The following is a 20,819-nucleotide window of genomic DNA, read 5'->3' on the forward strand; positions in this document are numbered from 1 at the left end:
CTGGGTCTCGCAGTCTCACAGGTTCCTCTTAGGGCCGGGCAGTCAAACTGGGCCCGGCTACCCTCTTCACTTTCCTCCAGCCAGGGTCACAGTCTTTAGGGCCTCTCATTGCAGTCCACACAGCTACGGCAGCACGTTTCTTGTCCCAGAGAGACTGGCCTCCCTCTGGGGCAACGGTGACACCCTCACCTCCCTGCTCAGGGCCCTGGTGTCTGTGCCGCTCACTTAGTACCAGCAGGTCGCAGATGTTGTGCAGACCAAGGTCATGCAGCAAGCCAGCTCCCGCAGCTCTCCTGTGTCCCGCACTCCTCCCAGGTGCTACTGCTGTCTATTACAGTGCCTTCCAGCTTTCAAAGATGGCCTGCCCCTCTTTCTGTGGATGGACGGCAGCCAATGATTCAGATATTTAACGGATTGTAAATACCTTCCGGCAGAGCAGCACGAAAGTGTGGCCATCTTGCCTTGGGCTTTCCAGCGCCCCATTGATGACATATTTATAGTATGGAATGCAGGAAGTAGAACACTGGAACAATTTACAGCTTATGTCAATAGTATCCATCCTACCATCAAATTCATCTGCAGCAATATTAACAGAAGCTCCATCTCTCTTTTCTGGATCTGCTACTCACCATTCATTTGCTGACGGAAGACATTGAAGGTGAAGGCGGAGGTCCACAGATTCATCCATGTGGCCTGATTATTCGGGCACTTTAAGAAGGCAGATTGACTACGCTGCGCGATTGGATGTGATTAGAAGCTCTGGAATCCGGTGATTTATACCCGGTTTCAACCTGCCCCCCCCCCCCCCCCCCTGAATCGAGCTAACAAGCGAGGAACTTCAGAAAGGTCCCGGATTGTAGGTCCTTTACAGACCGTACATAAAGTGCTCTCTCTATACATTGTCCTGATGAAGACCCCAGAATGAGGTGTGATTAACCCTTATAGCAAGCGGTGTCGAAACGTAGACTACACCATCACCTCACACTATGGGACCTAACTAGAATTGAGGATTCCATGCCATGTGTGAAGAGTTTTAGGGAACTATTGATCTTGTTAGACTGTAAAGGTTTTCCTCCAATTGTACCGTGATTGTGTTATTGTCACACTACCTTTACCCAGTCCCCCACTTACCCACTCACTCCCATCTTACCCAATTATCCCTTTCTCTTCCCTCACTGAGAGTACGCTCAATTTTAATAATATACAGATAACTTTGACTGACAAGAGTTATTCATGTACTTTGTTGATCTAATATTGTGACTAATACCTTTGGAGCTACATAATTGATTTTGAGTCTCCACAATCTTCATGATCATTAAATTCATATTGTTTAAAAGTTATATGGTGATTATGTGATGAATTTTTGCTTTTCAGTTACCATTTGAATGTGTGCAAGTTATTCCTTACCTAAATTAGCAAACACTGACCTCTTCTCTTATGTACTTAACCCAAGACCCAGGTCAGGCAGTTTTAAGGGTAGACTCCGTTGAAACTCAACACTCACCATTCATGAACAAAAAATCATAACTGATCTGTACCACAAGCCTATAGGTGCTCATTTGTATCTAAACTGGACTTCATGTCACCCACACCACGCTAAACTCAGCATCATCTACTGCCAAGCAGTTCAAATAAGATGAATCTGCAGCAATGAGCGCACCTACAAAGACCATCTACAGGAGCTTACTATATTATTTAAAAAGGGACGATATCCGCTCCATATCACACAGCAACAAATTGACAAGTCTTTGCCGTTACCCAGGGAAGCACATATTTGGAATATTAACAGCAGAAACAAAAGTAACAGAATTCAAGTCAAGTCAAGAATTCTTTATTCGATGATTAAAAATCACCATAAAAGCACATATATATACAACTGTTTAAAATCCAATTAAATCATTATCAGAATCCTGCTTGTAGTGCTATCTAATACTTTTTAAAAAAAGGAGAAAAGACAATCTAAAAGAGTACAATAGAAGTCTTGACAATCATTCCCCCCCTCTGGTTACCCTTAGTCGGACCGCCACTTTAATAAAATTCATAATGCAACACAATGTCATCGGGTCAGTTGCTTGTTGTAAATAAATTAAGGCCTCTGGAGCATGTTTCATTTTAGCTTGTTTTAAAATATTTACCAAGAATCTACGCCTAGGCATTGAGTAAAAAGGACACAACAGTACAAAATGAAGGGAATCCTGCGGAGACCTATTGTCGCAACCGCAGGTTCCCTTCTGCTCAATTGTAGTTAAAAACCCTACTGGTAATGCTAATAAATAAGGTAATAAATTGAGCCTAAAATGGCACATTAAAAACCTGTCCTGGGCATTATGCATAAGGTACAAATATGGCTCCATTCCCTCGGTGCTCTTAACAAGACTATGAGCTCTCACAGTCTTTTTTGACCCTTCGGCCTCAGCTCTCTGTGTTATTTTCTGGGCTAGAAAAGCTCTCTTTACGATCACTTTATGCTGAGGTACAATCGCTACCGGATCGACAAAGAGATTCTTATAGCCCAGAGCTTCTAAGGTGGCCTTTACATAGTTGAGCCATGGGATTCTCATACATTTCTCTCTTCCTGAGGTTCCGTGAATTCTGTACCCGTGTCATAAACATCATCGTATCATAACGATTTTGTTTTCAGCAGACCGAAAATGGCGAGTATAATATATACAAGTGTTTTCGTCCCATTCGAGTGATGCGATCACCATGAAATCAGAGATTCCGTTCGGAACCCTCGGGTTCCATTTTGTGCACGGCAGCCATTTTATGGTTGCCCTCACATAGGCCGATGACCAAGGCCGAACGAGTCTTAGGGACACGTACACGTTCAGCTAACTTCTGTGTGACCTGGGCAAGCTGACTCCCCTGCCCGAGGCCAAACCTGTTCGGCCCGTTCCTTTCCCAGTGGCCGGCCGAGATTAGGGATCAAGGCACAGCATACCATAAACCCTTCATGGCACACAACTATGTCTAATCTTACACACACCTGTCTCTGATCCGTTCTTTATGACCTGTTTTACGATGAGGAGGTGCCCGTTTTTATTAGGGGTCCAGCCGATTTATCTGATGAAGAGTGTTAGGTCTTGCCGGGTAATTGATAGTGGGCTGGACAATGAAATGTGGGCTTGTCATGCAATGCTTTTATTGTACACATGAGAATGGTCTACTGTAAATAAGGAATGTTTGCCTGAAGCGTAATATTTTGTATAAAAAGGGTCGACTGACTTTGTTAGATTGAGCAGTCTCCTGAGAACATACACCGTGTTGTACTTCTAGGATATCTGTTACTGGTTGCAGCCAATAAATTTGATCTTTGACGTCACCAAGAAGTTTCTGCGTTTCAGTAGTCTGAGACAGGAGAATCTGAAGTCTTTGGGTGTGTCCCCTGGCACCGCTGGGTTCTAAAATAACCCGGTACTTCATTTGGCGCCCAACGTAGGGCGATTTCAGCGGTACCGGTCCAAGCCTGAGGTCCGTGAGGAGCTTCGTGTGAAAATTCTGGAGGAAGGCCAGCCACTTCATCGACCCATGTATGTCGTCGTGGTCTGAAAGTCTTTGCTGCGAGGTTCCCCGCTTTCCGACGGCTACGAAGGACTGCTGCCCTGACTATCGCCCTGTCTTGGACCCTTTGATGATTTGTAGAGCGAGACGATAGACGGGTCTTCTGGTGATGTCACCGATACCTCAGTTAAGTATGAGTGGAGCGTCTCCCAGTCCTTAGTTTTGGTTCTTAGTTTTTGGGTATCCCATGGGATCTTTGAATTGTTAGGATCTTTGATTTGGAACTTGCAAGTACCAAAGCCGAGGGACTCGTGTATTCACGAGACTATCGTATTCGATAATCCTTTGAAGTTTGAAGCTTGAAGCTAGACTAGAGAGCGAAGATGCCTGGTCTTAGCAGACTTGGAAATTTGTTTTGTTGTGGTCGAAATAGGGATTCCCGATTGGAGTACTCGTGTCCGGTTCCTCCGATTGGAACTCCAACCTATGAGCTCTACGTAAAGCATGGCGTGGGCCCTATCACGTATAATGAAGTATGGGTTAGGTACACAAGGAAAGATGGTGTCCTAAAGTGGCCCCAATATGGTAGTTTTGACACCGAAGTTCTGGATAATTTAGAGGTTAAACTCTTTAAGAAGAAAGCCCGGCCGGCGATGTTTGACTCTTTCCGCCTATGGCGAAAGGAAGCCAAACAGAAAGAAATTAAATTAGCAAAGAGAAATAAAAGAGAAAAGGGTATCTCGATAATGCAAGCTGCTATGCAGTATAAAGATAACGAAGAAGAGCAAGCGAGTGAGCAGTTGCACAGGCAACGTAAAATGGCGATTGATAAATGCTATCCAGTTTTGCCGCCTCTCCAGCAAGATGCAACGAAGGAACTTGAGAAAGATCCTTTAATGTCACATTTGTTGAGTTCACCACCCCCCTATGCGCAGAGTGCTACAGCACCTCCGCAACCTTTAGTTGTGCAACCTCCAGTTGTGCAGCTTCCAGTTATTCAACAGCCGCCAGCTCCTCTTCAGTTGGCTCCTACTCCTCTGGCGCAACCTCCTCAAGGGCCGCCAACTTTGCTACCTGCTCCGCCTTTACTTCCTACGACTTTGCTTCCTGTATTGATTACTGTTGGAACCTAATGATGTCAGGTCACCTAGGGTAGCCTGGCCTAGGGTAAGACATTATCCATAGAGGCACATGTGCAAAGGTTGCAAACCACCCAGCAGTAATCCAACGCAATATCACTCAAAAATGACGCTACACCAATGTTTGGAAAAATACGAGCTTGTTTATAAAAATATTCTTTGCTCTCTTGTCTTTACAAATTACAGTTCAATACATTTCAACACACTTAACCTTAGAACTTTATCACATTTAACAAGTACCCCCTTTTTGTCTTTCAATTGGTAAAGTGCAACAGTTCAGCTTCTCAAGGTTTTCTTCACTCCCCTCACAGGAATTATTCTCTTGCCACAAGTTTAGTTTATAATACCCTAAGTTTCAATTGCGATACAGTGGAGGGCACAACTAACTCTCAAGAGACTTAGGGCTGGCAATCTCCTAGCTGGACCCACCAGGCGTTAATCCCTTACTTGGTTTGCGAGGAAAGAAGGTCACACCCAACTAAGCCTGGTATAGAACACGTGAGCACAACCAGAATTACCACCCCAAGCCCCTCCTTTACATTAGCGTGAGCTTTCACCCTCGACCAGAATCACTCGATCCTGTTGAATTCCCGCAGGACTCTTCACCGTTACTCCCAGGACGTGTGGGGGGTCACTGGAGATACTGTAGCTCAATATGGTACCACTCCTTAATACTGAAGGTTTTATGATCTTATACTGAACCCAGAGAGAGTGTTGTCTCTTTTTCAAGTTGGGTACTGTTCTGCTTTCACGTTCAGTGAAGTCCGCCTCTCCGGACTAGTTCCCCGCCTTCCCCACCTTCCCGGCTTATTTCAGCTCAGTCAGAAGTCGGAGTCAGACGCCTCCCCGACCTTCCGGTTGGAAAGCCACCTGGCCGGCAGTTCTCGCGGAGAATCCCCACTCTTCCCACGCTACCTGGGGAAGCAGGCGTTCCGCTGGCTCGCTTGGCCGCCCCTGGCGCTTCTTCAACAATGGGGCGAGGTACCGTTACCTCACGGTGCACTCCGGTGTCAGCGAACCTCCGCACGACCCTCGGCGGCTCCTCCCACAGGGGGTCCGCCTTCCGCCGAGCTTCGATACTGTGCCCCGCCTCCGGCCGTCCTCTTCCGGGGTATTCTCCACCTCCCAGCCGGCAGCTGATCTTCCGGTGACAGAACTTCCTCAGCGCTGCAACCCTCTTCACGCGTCACAGCAGCCTTCCTGAATGGCGCTCCTAATCGCGGAATTGGCAGCTACGGAGTAAGCTCTCTCCCACCTTGCCAACAGTCAGGGTTAGTGCCACGCTGCTGCGAGGGGGTGGGGGTCCAATTCGGCACCCAGTCGGAGAGTTCTTCTCCACGAGCAGGGGGGAGCTGTTTTCTCACGAAGGCGGTGTCACGCCAGAGCCCAATTCAGCACCCCTTTTTCCCTCTGTGTTGAGGACTTAAAGCAATCAGGGTTCAGTCCTTGGGTCAAGCGCTTCCTCTTTCAGGGACAGGGTTGGGTAGGCAAGCAAGAGGGCCCGTCAGTCTGCAGGGGAAAGCTGCCCTTTTGACCAGTCTCTCCCTACTCCAGTGCGCGCTCCTTCTCACTAGTCACCTTACTCCTGTCCAGGCTCACTGCAAGACAAAATGGCTGACCAGCATTCCGCCTTATATAGGCTGTCCCTCAGAGGTCCAGAAGTGACCAGAAGGTTCTGGAATGCCCTACTCTTTCCTATGGGACTGGTTCCAGGTATGTCAGTTATGACAGTTGGTAGCCACCATTTTGTGACTCCAAGGGAATTCCTATCAGGAAAGGCCTCTGAACTGAGGTGAATGATTATGAGGGTAAAAGAGCACCTATCCCCCCATGCCAACACCATAAAAATCTAGTGGACACAAAAATAAATAAAGGCATGAGGGGCAGAAAGGGGACAAAATAAATAATAAATTGGGGGGACTACACAAAAGGTCAGACAGGTCTAACACGCGTCCCCCCCAGCTGAAAGTGGGGAGAGCTACCCAACCCCTTGGGAGTCCTCATCACTAAGGCGGAAATACCTAGAGAGACCGTCTGCATTGGCGTGGTCCACTCCAGGCCGATGTTCCACCCGGAAGTCCATTCCCTGTAGGGAGATGGACCACCTCAACAGCTTGGGATTCTCCCCCTTCATCTGCATTAGCCAACGAAGGGGTCGGTGGTCAGTCTGAACCAGGAAATGCGAGCCAAACAGGTATGGCCGCAACTTCTTCAGAGCCCACACCACCGCGAAAGCTTCCCTCTCAATTGCACTCCACTTCTGTTCCCGGGGAAGCAGTCTCCTAGATAGGAAGACTACAGGCTGATCCAGGCCCTCTTCATTCAGTTGCGATAACACTGCCCCAATGCCATGTTCTGATGCATCTGTCTGGACAATGAACTCCTTGGAGAAGTCTGGGACCCTCAGGACCGGTGCTGCACACATTGCCTGCTTCAGTTTCTCAAAAGCTTGCTGACAAGCGTTCATCCAAACTACCCGTCGAGGTTGTTTCTTTGAGGTGAGCTCTATGAGGGGCGCTACAATAGTGCCATACCCCTTCACAAAGCGACGGTAGTAGCCTGTGAGGCCCAGGAAAGCTCGGACCTCAGTCTGTGTCTTGGGGGGTTCCCAGGCCATGATTGCCTCAATCTTTGCCTGCAGGGGCTGCACTGTCCCCCTACCCACCAAGTGTCCAAGGTACACAACCGCCCCCTGCCCAATCTGGCACTTGCTGGCTTTGATTGTCAATCCAGCTTGTTTCAGGGCCTGGAGAACTGCTTGCAAATGTTGCAAATGGTCCTCCCAACTGCTACTGAAGACAGCAATGTCATCCAGGTAAGCAGCGGAGAAACTCTCCATTCCAGAGAGGACCTGATTCACCAGCCGCTGAAATGTGGCAGGGGCATTTTTGAGCCCAAAGGGCATCACGCAAAATTGGAAGTGTCCCTCAGGCGTGGAGAAGGCTGACCTTTCCTTCGCTCCATCTGTCAAGGAGATCTGCCAGTACCCTGAAGTGAGGTCAAAGGTACTTAGGTATTGGGCAGCTCCTAGCCGGTCAATTAATTCATCCGCCCTAGGGATCGGATGAGCATCAGTCTTTGTAACTGAGTTCAGTCCCCGGTAATCCACACAGAACCTCAGTTCTGGTGTGGTGCCCGGTGGAGCTGCTTTTGGCACTAGCACCACCGGACTGGACCAAGGGCTGTTGGAAGGTTCTATAACTCCTAGCTCTAGCATCTTGGCAACCTCTCCATGGATGCTAGCCTTCACCTTGTCGGACAGCCGGTAGGTCTTTGACTTCACTGGTGGGCTGTCCCCTGTGTCCACATCATGGGTACACAGGTGAGTCCTTCCCGGGACAAGGGAGAACAACGTAGAGTACTGCACTTCCAGATCCACACCAACCCGAAGACCACCCTCAGAGGCACCCTGATCTACCGACCCCCGGGTCCACGCACACGATTCAGCGAGGACATCGCCGACTTCGTCAGCCCGCATGCCCTTCCCTCCGCCGACTACATCCTCCTGGGGGATCTCAACTTCCACCTGGAGAACAACAGCGACCGCAACACCATCAGCCTGCTCGACAACCTCGCCAACCTCGGACTCAAGCAACTGGTGACCACCCCCACCCACCTCGCCGGACACACACTCGACGCCGTCTTCTCATCCAGCAAAGACGTCACCATCAGCCACACAACAGGACTCCACTGGACGGACCACAGCTGCGTCCACTTCAGCTTCAAAAGAACGACGATCCACCAACACCAGCAACAGGCTGCCCGAAGAAGCTGGAACAAGATCACAGCCGACCAGCTCACTGCTTCCTTGAGCCAGCACCCCCTCGCCAGCTCAGCGAACCCCAGCCAGGCCGCCGACAACCTCACGAAGTGGATCAACAACAGCGCGGACGAACTCGCCCCTCTGAGAACCCCGCCCAGCAGACCCTGCAGCAGAAAAACACCATGGTTCACCGACGAACTCAAGAGCTCCAAGAAGAACTGTCGAGCCCTCGAGAAAGTCTGGAGAAGGGAACCAACGACGGACAACATAACCACCCTCAAGCTCGCCACCCGGAAACACCACCAACTGATCCGCGCCACCAAGAAAAATACATACAAGGACCGGCTGGACAACAACGCACACGACAGCAAGGAACTCTTCAACATCGTGAAAGAGCTCTCCAACCCCAACGCCGGAAACAATGACATCACCCCGTCGCAGGACCTCTGCAACTCCCTCGCATCCTACTTCCACAACAAGATCGCGGACATACACAACAGCTTCAGCAACCAACCAACGCAAGCCACAACCGCAGCAACGCCACCCACCACCACCCTCCGCACCTGGACTCCGATCAGCACCGAAGACACCATCCGCACAATGAACTCCATCCATTCCGGATCTCCGACTGACCCCTGCCCTCACCACGTCTTCAACAAGGCCGACGCTGTCATCGCACCCCACCTGCGGGACATCATCAACACCTCCTTCGACACCGCCACCTTCCCTGAGAGCTGGAAGCACGCCGAACTCAGCGCTCTTCTCAAGAAACCCACAGCAGACCCCACCGACCTCAAGAACTACCGTCCCATCTCGCTCCTCCCGTTCCCGGCCAAAGTCATCGAGAAGACCGTCAACAAACAGCTGGCCGCCTTCCTCGAGACGAACGGATCCCTCGACCCCTCACAGTCTGGCTTCCGAGCGAACCACAGCACCGAGACCGCCCTCATCGCGGCCACCGATGACATACGAACTCTGATGGACGACGGAGAGACAGCGGCCCTCATCCTCCTGGACCTCTCCGCGGCTTTCGACACTGTCTGCCACCGCACTCTAATACAGCGCCTCGGCAACATCGGAATCCAGGACAAGGCACTGGAATGGATCGTCTCCTTTCTCGCCGGAAGAACACAAAGAGTCCGCCTACCACCGTACAAGTCAGAGGCCACCAAAGTCATCTGCGGCGTCCCTCAAGGATCCTCACTGAGCCCCACCCTCTTCAACGTCTACATGAGCCCCCTCGCGGCCATCGCACGCCAACACAACCTCAACATAATCTCCTACGCCGACGACACCCAGCTGATCCTCTCCCTGACCAACGACCCCGCCACCGCCAGAGCCAACCTACACGAAGGGATGAGAGAGGTAGCCGAATGGATGACGACCAGCCGCCTGAAACTGAACTCGGACAAGACGGAGGTCCTCATCCTGGGCTCCGCGCCCTCCGCCTGGGACGACTCCTGGTGGCCCCCCGCCCTGGGCACCGCACCCAAACCGACGGACCACGCACGCAACCTGGGCTTCATCCTGGACTCCTCCCTCTCCATGACCAGACAAGTAAACGCCGTCTCCTCGTCTTGCTTCAACATCCTGCGCATGCTACGCAAGATCTTCCGGTGGATCCCCACCGAGACGAGGAAGACGGTCACCCAGGCCCTCGTCACCAGCCGACTGGACTACGGCAACGCCCTCTACGCCGGAACCACCGCCAAGCTCCAGAAGAGACTCCAGCGGATCCAGAACGCCTCGGCCAGACTCATCCTCGACATCCCCCGACGCAGCCACATCTCCGGACACCTGAGAGATCTGCATTGGCTCCCGGTCAACAAGAGAATCACCTTCCGTCTCCTCACCCACGCACACAAAGCCCTACACAACCAAGGCCCGAGCTACCTCAACAACCGGATCAACTTCTACACCCCCAAGCGCCTCCTCAGATCAACCAGCCACGCCCTCGCCGCCGTCCCCCGCATCCGAAGAGCGACAACAGGAGGAAGGTCCTTCTCCTACCTGGCCGCCAAGACCTGGAACTCACTCCCAACCGACCTGCGCCTGACCCAAGACCACCTCTCCTTCAGGAAGAAGCTCAAGACCTGGCTGTTCGAGCAGTAACGGCACCCCCCCCCCCCCCATACCAGCGCCTTGAGACCCTACGGGTGAGTAGTGCGCTCTACAAATGACATGATTGATTGATTGATTGATTGCTCCAGTACCTGGCGGCAGTCCTCCCGCTGTTCAGGAGTTAGAGTGGGAGAGAGATTCACTCCCTCCACTGACCCATCCTTTTCCTGGGACGAGAACAAGTCCGGGAGAGGTTCGCTTTCTGCTTCCTCTCCCCCATCAGTCACCATCATTAAGATGACCTCGGGTCTCTCATGGTGGGGTTTGAGTCGGTTGGCATGCAGCACCCGTAGGGGCTGTCGAGGGGTCTTAAGGTCTGCCAGGTATGTGGCCTTACCCTTCTTTTCCAACACTTCAAATGGGCCTGTCCAGCGATTCTGGAGGGCACTAAGCTCTCCAGGCTCCATCACCCACACCTTCTGGCCAGGCTCCAATTCCACCTGGTGAGCATTGTGGTCGTACCACTCTTTCATGACCGCCTGGCTAGCCTCCAAGTTGTCAGAAGCTTGCTTCCACAACTTCGCCATTTGGCTCCTGAAGGCCAGCATGTAGCTCACCACATCCTGGGGGGGTTTCCTGGGAGACTTTTCCCAACCATCCTTCACCAGGCTGAGAGGACCGCGTACAGGGTGCCCATACAGAAGTTCAAAGGGGCCGAAGCCCACTCCCTTCTGTGGCACTTCCCTGTAGGAGAATAGCAAACAGGGTAGGAGGACGTCCCATTTCCTCTGCAGGCTTTCAGGCAGACTTCTGATCATGCCCTTCAAGGTTTTGTTGAACCTCTCAACCAGTCCATTCGACTGGGGGTGATAAGGAGTGGTGAACCGGTAAGTCACTCCACACTCCTTCCACATTGCCCGCATGTAAGCTGACATAAAGTTGGTCCCCCTGTCAGACACAACTTCTTTGGGGAATCCCACTCGGGTAAAGATCCCCATTAGGGCCCTAGCCACCACAGGTGCAGTGACTGTCCTCAGAGGAATTGCCTCTGGGTACCGTGTGGCATGATCCACCAGAACCAGGATGAACCTGTGACCTGCTGTTGTTGGTGGATCTAAAGGCCCTACAATGTCGATGCCCACCCTTTCAAAGGGGGTGCTAACGACTGGAAGTGGTTCCAGGGGAGCCTTCAGCTTCACCCCTGTTTTCCCACTGGCCTGGCAGGATACACATGTCCGACAGTAAGTGTTGGACGCCACTTTCATCTGAGGCCAGTAAAAGTGGAGGACAAGCCGAGCAAAGGTCTTGTCCTGACCTAAGTGTCCTGCCAAGGGTATAGCATGAGCCAATTCCAGCAGAAAGGCTCGGTATTGTTGCGGGACTACCAAGGCCCTTGATGAACCAGGTAAGGGTACCTCGGGTTCACCGTAGAGGAGTCCATCCTCCCAGTAAATGTGGTAGTGTCCCGTAACATCACCTGCTGCCTGGGCTTCAGCCTGTCGCCTCAGTCCCTCAAGGGTAGACAAAATTATTTACAACAAGGGGTGGTGATGGACAGAGTCTCTGAATTAAGCAGAGTACTCTCACCCAGTCAAGAGATCAGGGCTAGATCCAACACCGTTTTTTAGTTCATAGCACCATCCCAGTTTCAGAACCTGGCTGTATGCAAATTAGTCTGTCCCTGGCCCAGTGCATCATGGGAACAGGGCAGACCAGACTACAAAAGCCAATTCTTACACTGGGAAGGAAACCAGCTTCCGGGGACCGGTTTCTGGCATTTCAGCCGTCTTCGGCCCGGCTTGCTTGAATCCTGATGGTGCAATGAGCAAGGGACTCACATCTGAGTATACCCTTCCACGCTTAGGGTGGACAAAATTATTTACAACAAGGGGTGGTGATGGACAGAGTCTCTGAATTAAGCAGAGTACTCTCACCCAGTCAAGAGATCAGTGCTAGATCCAACACCGTTTTTTAGCTCATAGCACCATCCCAGTTTCAGAACCTGGCTGTATGCAAATTAGTCTGTCCCTGGCACAGTGCATCATGGGAACAGGGCAGACCAGACTACAAAAGCCAATTCTTACACTGGGAAGGAAACAAGCTTCCGGGGACCGGTTTCTGGCATTTCAGCCGTCTTCGGCCCGGCTTGCTTGAATCCTGATGGTGCAATGAGCAAGGGACTCACATCTGAGTATACCCTTCCACGCTTAGGGTGGACAAAATTATTTACAACAAGGGGTGGGGATGGACAGAGTCTCTGAATTAAGCAGAGTACTCTCACCCAGTCAAGAGATCAGGGCTAGATCCAACACCGTTTTTTAGCTCATAGCACCATCCCAGTTTCAGAACCTGGCTGTATGCAAATTAGTCTGTCCCTGGCCCAGTGCATCAAGGGAACAGGGCAGACCAGACTACAAAAGCCAATTCTTACACTGGGAAGGAAACAAGCTTCCGGGGACCGGTTTCTGGCATTTCAGCCGTCTTCGGCCCGGCTTGCTTGAATCCTGATGGTGCAATGAGCAAGGGACTCACATCTGAGTATACCCTTCCACGCTTAGGGTGGACAAAATTATTTACAACAAGGGGTGGTGATGGACAGAGTCTCTGAATTAAGCAGAGTACTCTCACCCAGTCAAGAGATCAGGGCTAGATCCAACACCGTTTTTTAGCTCATAGCACCATCCCAGTTTCAGAACCTGGCTGTATGCAAATTAGTCTGTCCCTGGCCCAGTGCATCATGGGAACAGGGCAGACCAGACTACAAAAGCCAATTCTTACACTGGGAAGGAAACAAGCTTCCGGGGACCGGTTTCTGGCATTTCAGCCGTCTTCGGCCCGGCTTGCTTGAATCCTGATGGTGCAATGAGCAAGGGACTCACATCTGAGTATACCCTTCCACGCTTAGGGTGGACAAAATTATTTACAACAAGGGGTGGTGATGGACAGAGTCTCTGAATTAAGCAGAGTACTCTCACCCAGTCAAGAGTTCAGGGCTAGATACAACACCGTTTTTTAGCTCATAGCACCATCCCAGTTTCAGAACCTGGCTGTATGCAAATTAGTCTGTCCCTGGCCCAGTGCATCATGGGAACAGGGCAGACCAGACTACAAAAGCCAATTCTTACACTGGGAAGGAAACAAGCTTCCGGGGACCGGTTTCTGGCATTTCAGCCGTCTTCGGCCCGGCTTGCTTGAATCCTGATGGTGCAATGAGCAAGGGACTCACATCTGAGTATACCCTTCCACGCTTAGGGTGGACAAAATTATTTACAACAAGGGGTGGTGATGGACAGAGTCTCTGAATTAAGCAGAGTACTCTCACCCAGTCAAGAGATCAGGGCTAGATCCAACACCGTTTTTTAGCTCATAGCACCATCCCAGTTTCAGAACCTGGCTGTATGCAAATTAGTCTGTCCCTGGCCCAGTGCATCATGGGAACAGGGCAGACCAGACTACAAAAGCCAATTCTTACACTGGGAAGGAAACAAGCTTCCGGGGACCGGTTTCTGGCATTTCAGCCGTCTTCGGCCCGGCTTGCTTGAATCCTGATGGTGCAATGAGCAAGGGACTCACATCTGAGTATACCCTTCCACGCTTAGGGTGGACAAAATTATTTACAACAAGGGGTGGTGATGGACAGAGTCTCTGAATTAAGCAGAGTACTCTCACCCAGTCAAGAGATCAGGGCTAGATCCAACACCGTTTTTTAGCTCATAGCACCATCCCAGTTTCAGAACCTGGCTGTATGCAAATTAGTCTGTCCCTGGCCCAGTGCATCATGGGAACAGGGCAGACCAGACTACAAAAGCCAATTCTTACACTGGGAAGGAAACAAGCTTCCGGGGACCGGTTTCTGGCATTACAGCCGTCTTCGGCCCGGCTTGCTTGAATCCTGATGGTGCAATGAGCAAGGGACTCACATCTGAGTATACCCTTCCACGCTTAGGGTGGACAAAATTATTTACAACAAGGGGTGGTGATGGACAGAGTCTCTGAATTAAGCAGAGTACTCTCACCCAGTCAAGAGATCAGGGCTAGATCCAACACCGTTTTTTAGCTCATAGCACCATCCCAGTTTCAGAACCTGGCTGTATGCAAATTAGTCTGTCCCTGGCCCAGTGCATCATGGGAACAGGGCAGACCAGACTACAAAAGCCAATTCTTACACTGGGAAGGAAACAAGCTTCCGGGGAACCGGTTTCTGGCATTTCAGCCGTCTTCGGCCCGGCTTGCTTGAATCCTGATGGTGCAATGAGCAAGGGACTCACATCTGAGTATACCCTTCCACGCTTAGGGTGGACAAAATTATTTACAACAAGGAGTGGTGATGGACAGAGTCTCTGAATTAAGCAGAGTACTCTCACCCAGTCAAGAGATCAGGGCTAGATCCAACACCGTTTCTTAGCTCATAGCACCATCCCAGTTTCAGAACCTGGCTGTATGCAAATTAGTCTGTCCCTGGCCCAGTGCATCATGGGAACAGGGCAGACCAGACTACAAAAGCCAATTCTTACACTGGGAAGGAAACAAGCTTCCGGGGAACCGGTTTCTGGCATTTCAGCCGTCTTCGGCCCGGCTTGCTTGAATCCTGATGGTGCAATGAGCAAGGGACTCACATCTGAGTATACCCTTCCACGCTTAGGGTGGACAAAATTATTTACAACAAGGGGTGGTGATGGACAGAGTCTTTGAATTAAGCAGAGTACTCTCACCCAGTCAAGAGATCAGGGCTAGATCCATCACCGTTTTTTAGCTCATAGCACCATCCCAGTTTCAAAACCTGGCTGTATGCAAATTAGTCTGTCCCTGGCCCAGTGCATCATGGGAACAGGGCAGACCAGACTACAAAAGCCAATTCTTACACTGGGAAGGAAACAAGCTTCCGGGGACCGGTTTCTGGCATTTCAGCCGTCTTCGGCCCGGCTTGCTTGAATCCTGATGGTGCAATGAGCAAGGGACTCACATCTGAGTATACCCTTCCACGCTTAGGGTGGACAAAATTATTTACAACAAGGGGTGGGGATGGACAGAGTCTCTGAATTAAGCAGAGTACTCTCACCCAGTCAAGAGATCAGGGCTAGATCCAACACCGTTTTTTAGCTCATAGCACCATCCCAGTTTCAGAACCTGGCTGTATGCAAATTAGTCTGTCCCTGGCCCAGTGCATCATGGGAACAGGGCAGACCAGACTACAAAAGCCAATTCTTACACTGGGAAGGAAACAAGCTTCTGGGGACCGGTTTCTGGCATTTCAGCCGTCTTCGGCCCGGCTTGCTTGAATCCTGATGGTGCAATGAGCAAGGGACTCACATCTGAGTATACCCTTCCACGCTTAGGGTGGACAAAATTATTTACAACAAGGGGTGGTGATGGACAGAGTCTCTGAATTAAGCAGAGTACTCTCACCCAGTCAAGAGATCAGGGCTAGATCCAACACCGTTTTTTAGCTCATAGCACCATCCCAGTTTCAGAACCTGGCTGTATGCAAATTAGTCGGTCCCTGGCCCAGTGCATCATGGGAACAGGGCAGACCAGACCACAAAAGCCAATTCTTACACTGGGAAGGAAACAAGCTTCCGGGGACCGGTTTCTGGCATTTCAGCCGTCTTCGGCCCGGCTTGCTTGAATCCTGATGGTGCAATGAGCAAGGGACTCACATCTGAGTATACCCTTCCACGCTTAGGGTGGCCAAAATTATTTACAACAAGGGGTGGTGATGGACAGAGTCTCTGAATTAAGCAGAGTATTCTCACCCAGTCAAGAGATCAGGGCTAGATCCAACACCGTTTTTTAGCTCATAGCACCATCCCAGTTTCAGAACCTGGCTGTATGCAAATTAGTCTGTCCCTGGCCCAGTGCATCATGGGAACAGGGCAGACCAGACTACAAAAGCCAATTCTTACACTGGGAAGGCAACAAGCTTCCGGGGACCGGTTTCTGGCATTACAGCCGTCTTCGGCCCGGCTTGCTTGAATCCTGATGGTGCAATGAGCAAGGGACTCACATCTGAGTATACCCTTCCACGCTTAGGGTGGACAAAATTATTTACAACAAGGGGTGGTGATGGACAGAGTCTCTGAATTAAGCAGAGTACTCTCACCCAGTCAAGAGATCAGGGCTAGATCCAACACTGTTTTTTAGCTCATAGCACCATCCCAGTTTCAGAACCTGGCTGTAAGCAAATTAGTCTGTCCCTGGCCCAGTGCATCATGGGAACAGGGCAGACCAGACTACAAAAGCCAATTCTTACACTGGGAAGGAAACAAGCTTCCGGGGAACCGGTTTCTGGCATTTCAGCCGTCTTCGGCCCGGCTTGCTTGAATCGTGATGGTGCAATGAGCAAGGGACTCACATCTGAGTATACCCTTCCACGCTTAGGGTGGACAAAATTATTTACAACAAGGAGTGGTGATGGACAGAGTCTCTGAATTAAGCAGAGTACTCTCACCCAGTCAAGAGATCAGGGCTAGATCCAACACCGTTTCTTAGCTCATAGCACCATCCCAGTTTCAGAACCTGGCTGTATGCAAATTAGTCTGTCCCTGGCCCAGTGCATCATGGGAACAGGGCAGACCAGACTACAAAAGCCAATTCTTACACTGGGAAGGAAACAAGCTTCCGGGGAACCGGTTTCTGGCATTTCAGCCGTCTTCGGCCCGGCTTGCTTGAATCCTGATGGTGCAATGAGCAAGGGACTCACATCTGAGTATACCCTTCCACGCTTAGGGTGGACAAAATTATTTACAACAAGGGGTGGTGATGGACAGAGTCTTTGAATTAAGCAGAGTACTCTCACCCAGTCAAGAGATCAGGGCTAGATCCAACACCGTTTTTTAGCTCATAGCACCATCCCAGTTTCAGAACCTGGCTGTATGCAAATTAGTCTGTCCCTGGCCCAGTGCATCATGGGAACAGGGCAGACCAGACTACAAAAGCCAATTATTACACTGGGAAGGAAACAAGCTTCCGGGGACCGGTTTCTGGCATTTCAGCCGTCTTCGGCCCGGCTTGCTTGAATCCTGATGGTGCAATGAGCAAGGGACTCACATCTGAGTATACCCTTCCACGCTTAGGGTGGACAAAATTATTTACAACAAGGGGTGGTGATGGACAAAGTCTCTGAATTAAGCAGAGTACTCTCACCCAGTCAAGAGATCAGGGCTAGATCCAACACCGTTTTTTAGCTCATAGCACCATCCCAGTTTCAGAACCTGGCTGTATGCAAATTAGTCTGTCCCTGGCCCAGTGCATCATGGGAACAGGGCAGACCAGACTACAAAAGCCAATTCTTACACTGGTAAGGAAACAAGCTTCCGGGGACTGGTTTCTGGCATTTCAGCCGTCTTCGGCCCGGCTTGCTTGAATCCTGATGGTGCAATGAGCAAGGGACTCACATCTGAGTATACCCTTCCACGCTCAGGGTGGACAAAATTATTTACAACAAGGGGTGGTGATGGACAGAGTCTCTGAATTAAGCAGAGTACTCTCACCCAGTCAAGAGATCAGGGCTAGATCCAACACTGTTTTTTAGCTCATAGCACCATCCCAGTTTCAGAACCTGGCTGTATGCAAATTAGTCTGTCCCTGGCCCAGTGCATCATGGGAACAGGGCAGACCAGACTACAAAAGCCAATTCTTACACTGGGAAGGAAACAAGCTTCCGGGGACCGGTTTTTGGCATTTCAGCCGTCTTCGGCCCGGCTTGCTTGAATCCTGATGGTGCAATGAGCAAGGGACTCACATCTGAGTATACCCTTCCACGCTTAGGGTGGACAAAATTATTTACAACAAGGGGTGGTGATGGACAGAGTCTCTGAATTAAGCAGAGTACTCTCACCCAGTCAAGAGATCAGGGCTAGATCCAACACCGTTTTTTAGCTCATAGCACCATCCCAGTTTCAGAACCTGGCTGTATGCAAATTAGTCTGTCCCTGGCCCAGTGCATCATGGGAACAGGGCAGACCAGACTACAAAAGCCAATTCTTACACTGGGAAGGAAACAAGCTTCCGGGGACCGGTTTCTGGCATTTCAGCCGTCTTCGGCCCGGCTTGCTTGAATCCTGATGGTGCAATGAGCAAGGGACTCACATCTGAGTATACCCTTCCACGCTTAGGGTGGACAAAATTATTTACAACAAGGGGTGGTGATGGACAGAGTCTCTGAATTAAGCAGAGTACTCTCACCCAGTCAAGAGTTCAGGGCTAGATACAACACCGTTTTTTAGCTCATAGCACCATCCCAGTTTCAGAACCTGGCTGTATGCAAATTAGTCTGTCCCTGGCCCAGTGCATCATGGGAACAGGGCAGACCAGACTACAAAAGCCAATTCTTACACTGGGAAGGAAACAAGCTTCCGGGGACCGGTTTCTGGCATTTCAGCCGTCTTCGGCCCGGCTTGCTTGAATCCTGATGGTGCAATGAGCAAGGGACTCACATCTGAGTATACCCTTCCACGCTTAGGGTGGACAAAATTATTTACAACAAGGGGTGGTGATGGACAGAGTCTCTGAATTAAGCAGAGTACTCTCACCCAGTCAAGAGATCAGGGCTAGATCCAACACCGTTTTTTAGCTCATAGCACCATCCCAGTTTCAGAACCTGGCTGTATGCAAATTAGTCTGTCCCTGGCCCAGTGCATCATGGGAACAGGGCAGACCAGACTACAAAAGCCAATTCTTACACTGGGAAGGAAACAAGCTTCCGGGGACCGGTTTCTGGCATTTCAGCCGTCTTCGGCCCGGCTTGCTTGAATCCTGATGGTGCAATGAGCAAGGGACTCACATCTGAGTATACCCTTCCACGCTTAGGGTGGACAAAATTATTTACAACAAGGGGTGGTGATGGACAGAGTCTCTGAATTAAGCAGAGTACTCTCACCCAGTCAAGAGATCAGGGCTAGATCCAACACCGTTTTTTAGCTCATAGCACCATCCCAGTTTCAGAACCTGGCTGTATGCAAATTAGTCTGTCCCTGGCCCAGTGCATCATGGGAACAGGGCAGACCAGACTACAAAAGCCAATTCTTACACTGGGAAGGAAACAAGCTTCCGGGGACCGGTTTCTGGCATTACAGCCGTCTTCGGCCCGGCTTGCTTGAATCCTGATGGTGCAATGAGCAAGGGACTCACATCTGAGTATACCCTTCCACGCTTAGGGTGGACAAAATTATTTACAACAAGGGGTGGTGATGGACAGAGTCTCTGAATTAAGCAGAGTACTCTCACCCAGTCAAGAGATCAGGGCTAGATCCAACACCGTTTTTTAGCTCATAGCACCATCCCAGTTTCAGAACCTGGCTGTATGCAAATTAGTCTGTCCCTGGCCCAGTGCATCATGGGAACAGGGCAGACCAGACTACAAAAGCCAATTCTTACACTGGGAAGGAAACAAGCTTCCGGGGAACCGGTTTCTGGCATTTCAGCCGTCTTCGGCCCGGCTTGCTTGAATCCTGATGGTGCAATGAGCAAGGGACTCACATCTGAGTATACACTTCCACGCTTAGGGTGGACAAAATTATTTACAACAAGGAGTGGTGATGGACAGAGTCTCTGAATTAAGCAGAGTACTCTCACCCAGTCAAGAGATCAGGGCTAGATCCAACACCGTTTCTTAGCTCATAGCACCATCCCAGTTTCAGAACCTGGCTGTATGCAAATTAGTCTGTCCCTGGCCCAGTGCATCATGGGAACAGGGCAGACCAGACTACAAAAGCCAATTCTTACACTGGGAAGGAAACAAGCTTCCGGGGAACCGGTTTCTGGCATTTCAGCCGTCTTCGGCCCGGCTTGCTTGAATCCTGATGGTGCAATGAGCAAGGGACTCGCATCTGAGTATACCCTTCCACGCTTAGGGTGGACAAAATTATTTACAACAAGGGGTGGTGATGGACAGAGTCTTTGAATTAAGCAGAGTACTCTCACCCAGTCAAGAGATCAGGGCTAGATCCATCACCGTTTTTTAGCTCATAGCACCATCCCAGTTTCAGAACCTGGCTGTATGCAAATTAGTCTGTCCCTGGCCCAGTGCATCATGGGAACAGGGCAGACCAGACTACAAAAGCCAATTCTTACACTGGGAAGGAAACAAGCTTCCGGGGACCGGTTTCTGGCATTTCAGCCGTCTTCGGCCCGGCTTGCTTGAATCCTGATGGTGCAATGAGCAAGGGACTCACATCTGAGTATACCCTTCCACGCTTAGGGTGGACAAAATTATTTACAACAAGGGGTGGGGATGGACAGAGTCTCTGAATTAAGCAGAGTACTCTCACCCAGTCAAGAGATCAGGGCTAGATCCAACACCGTTTTTTAGCTCATAGCACCATCCCAGTTTCAGAACCTGGCTGTATGCAAATTAG

Source organism: Lissotriton helveticus, chromosome 11, assembly GCF_964261635.1.
Source record: "Lissotriton helveticus chromosome 11, aLisHel1.1, whole genome shotgun sequence".
NCBI lineage: Eukaryota > Metazoa > Chordata > Amphibia > Caudata > Salamandridae > Lissotriton > Lissotriton helveticus.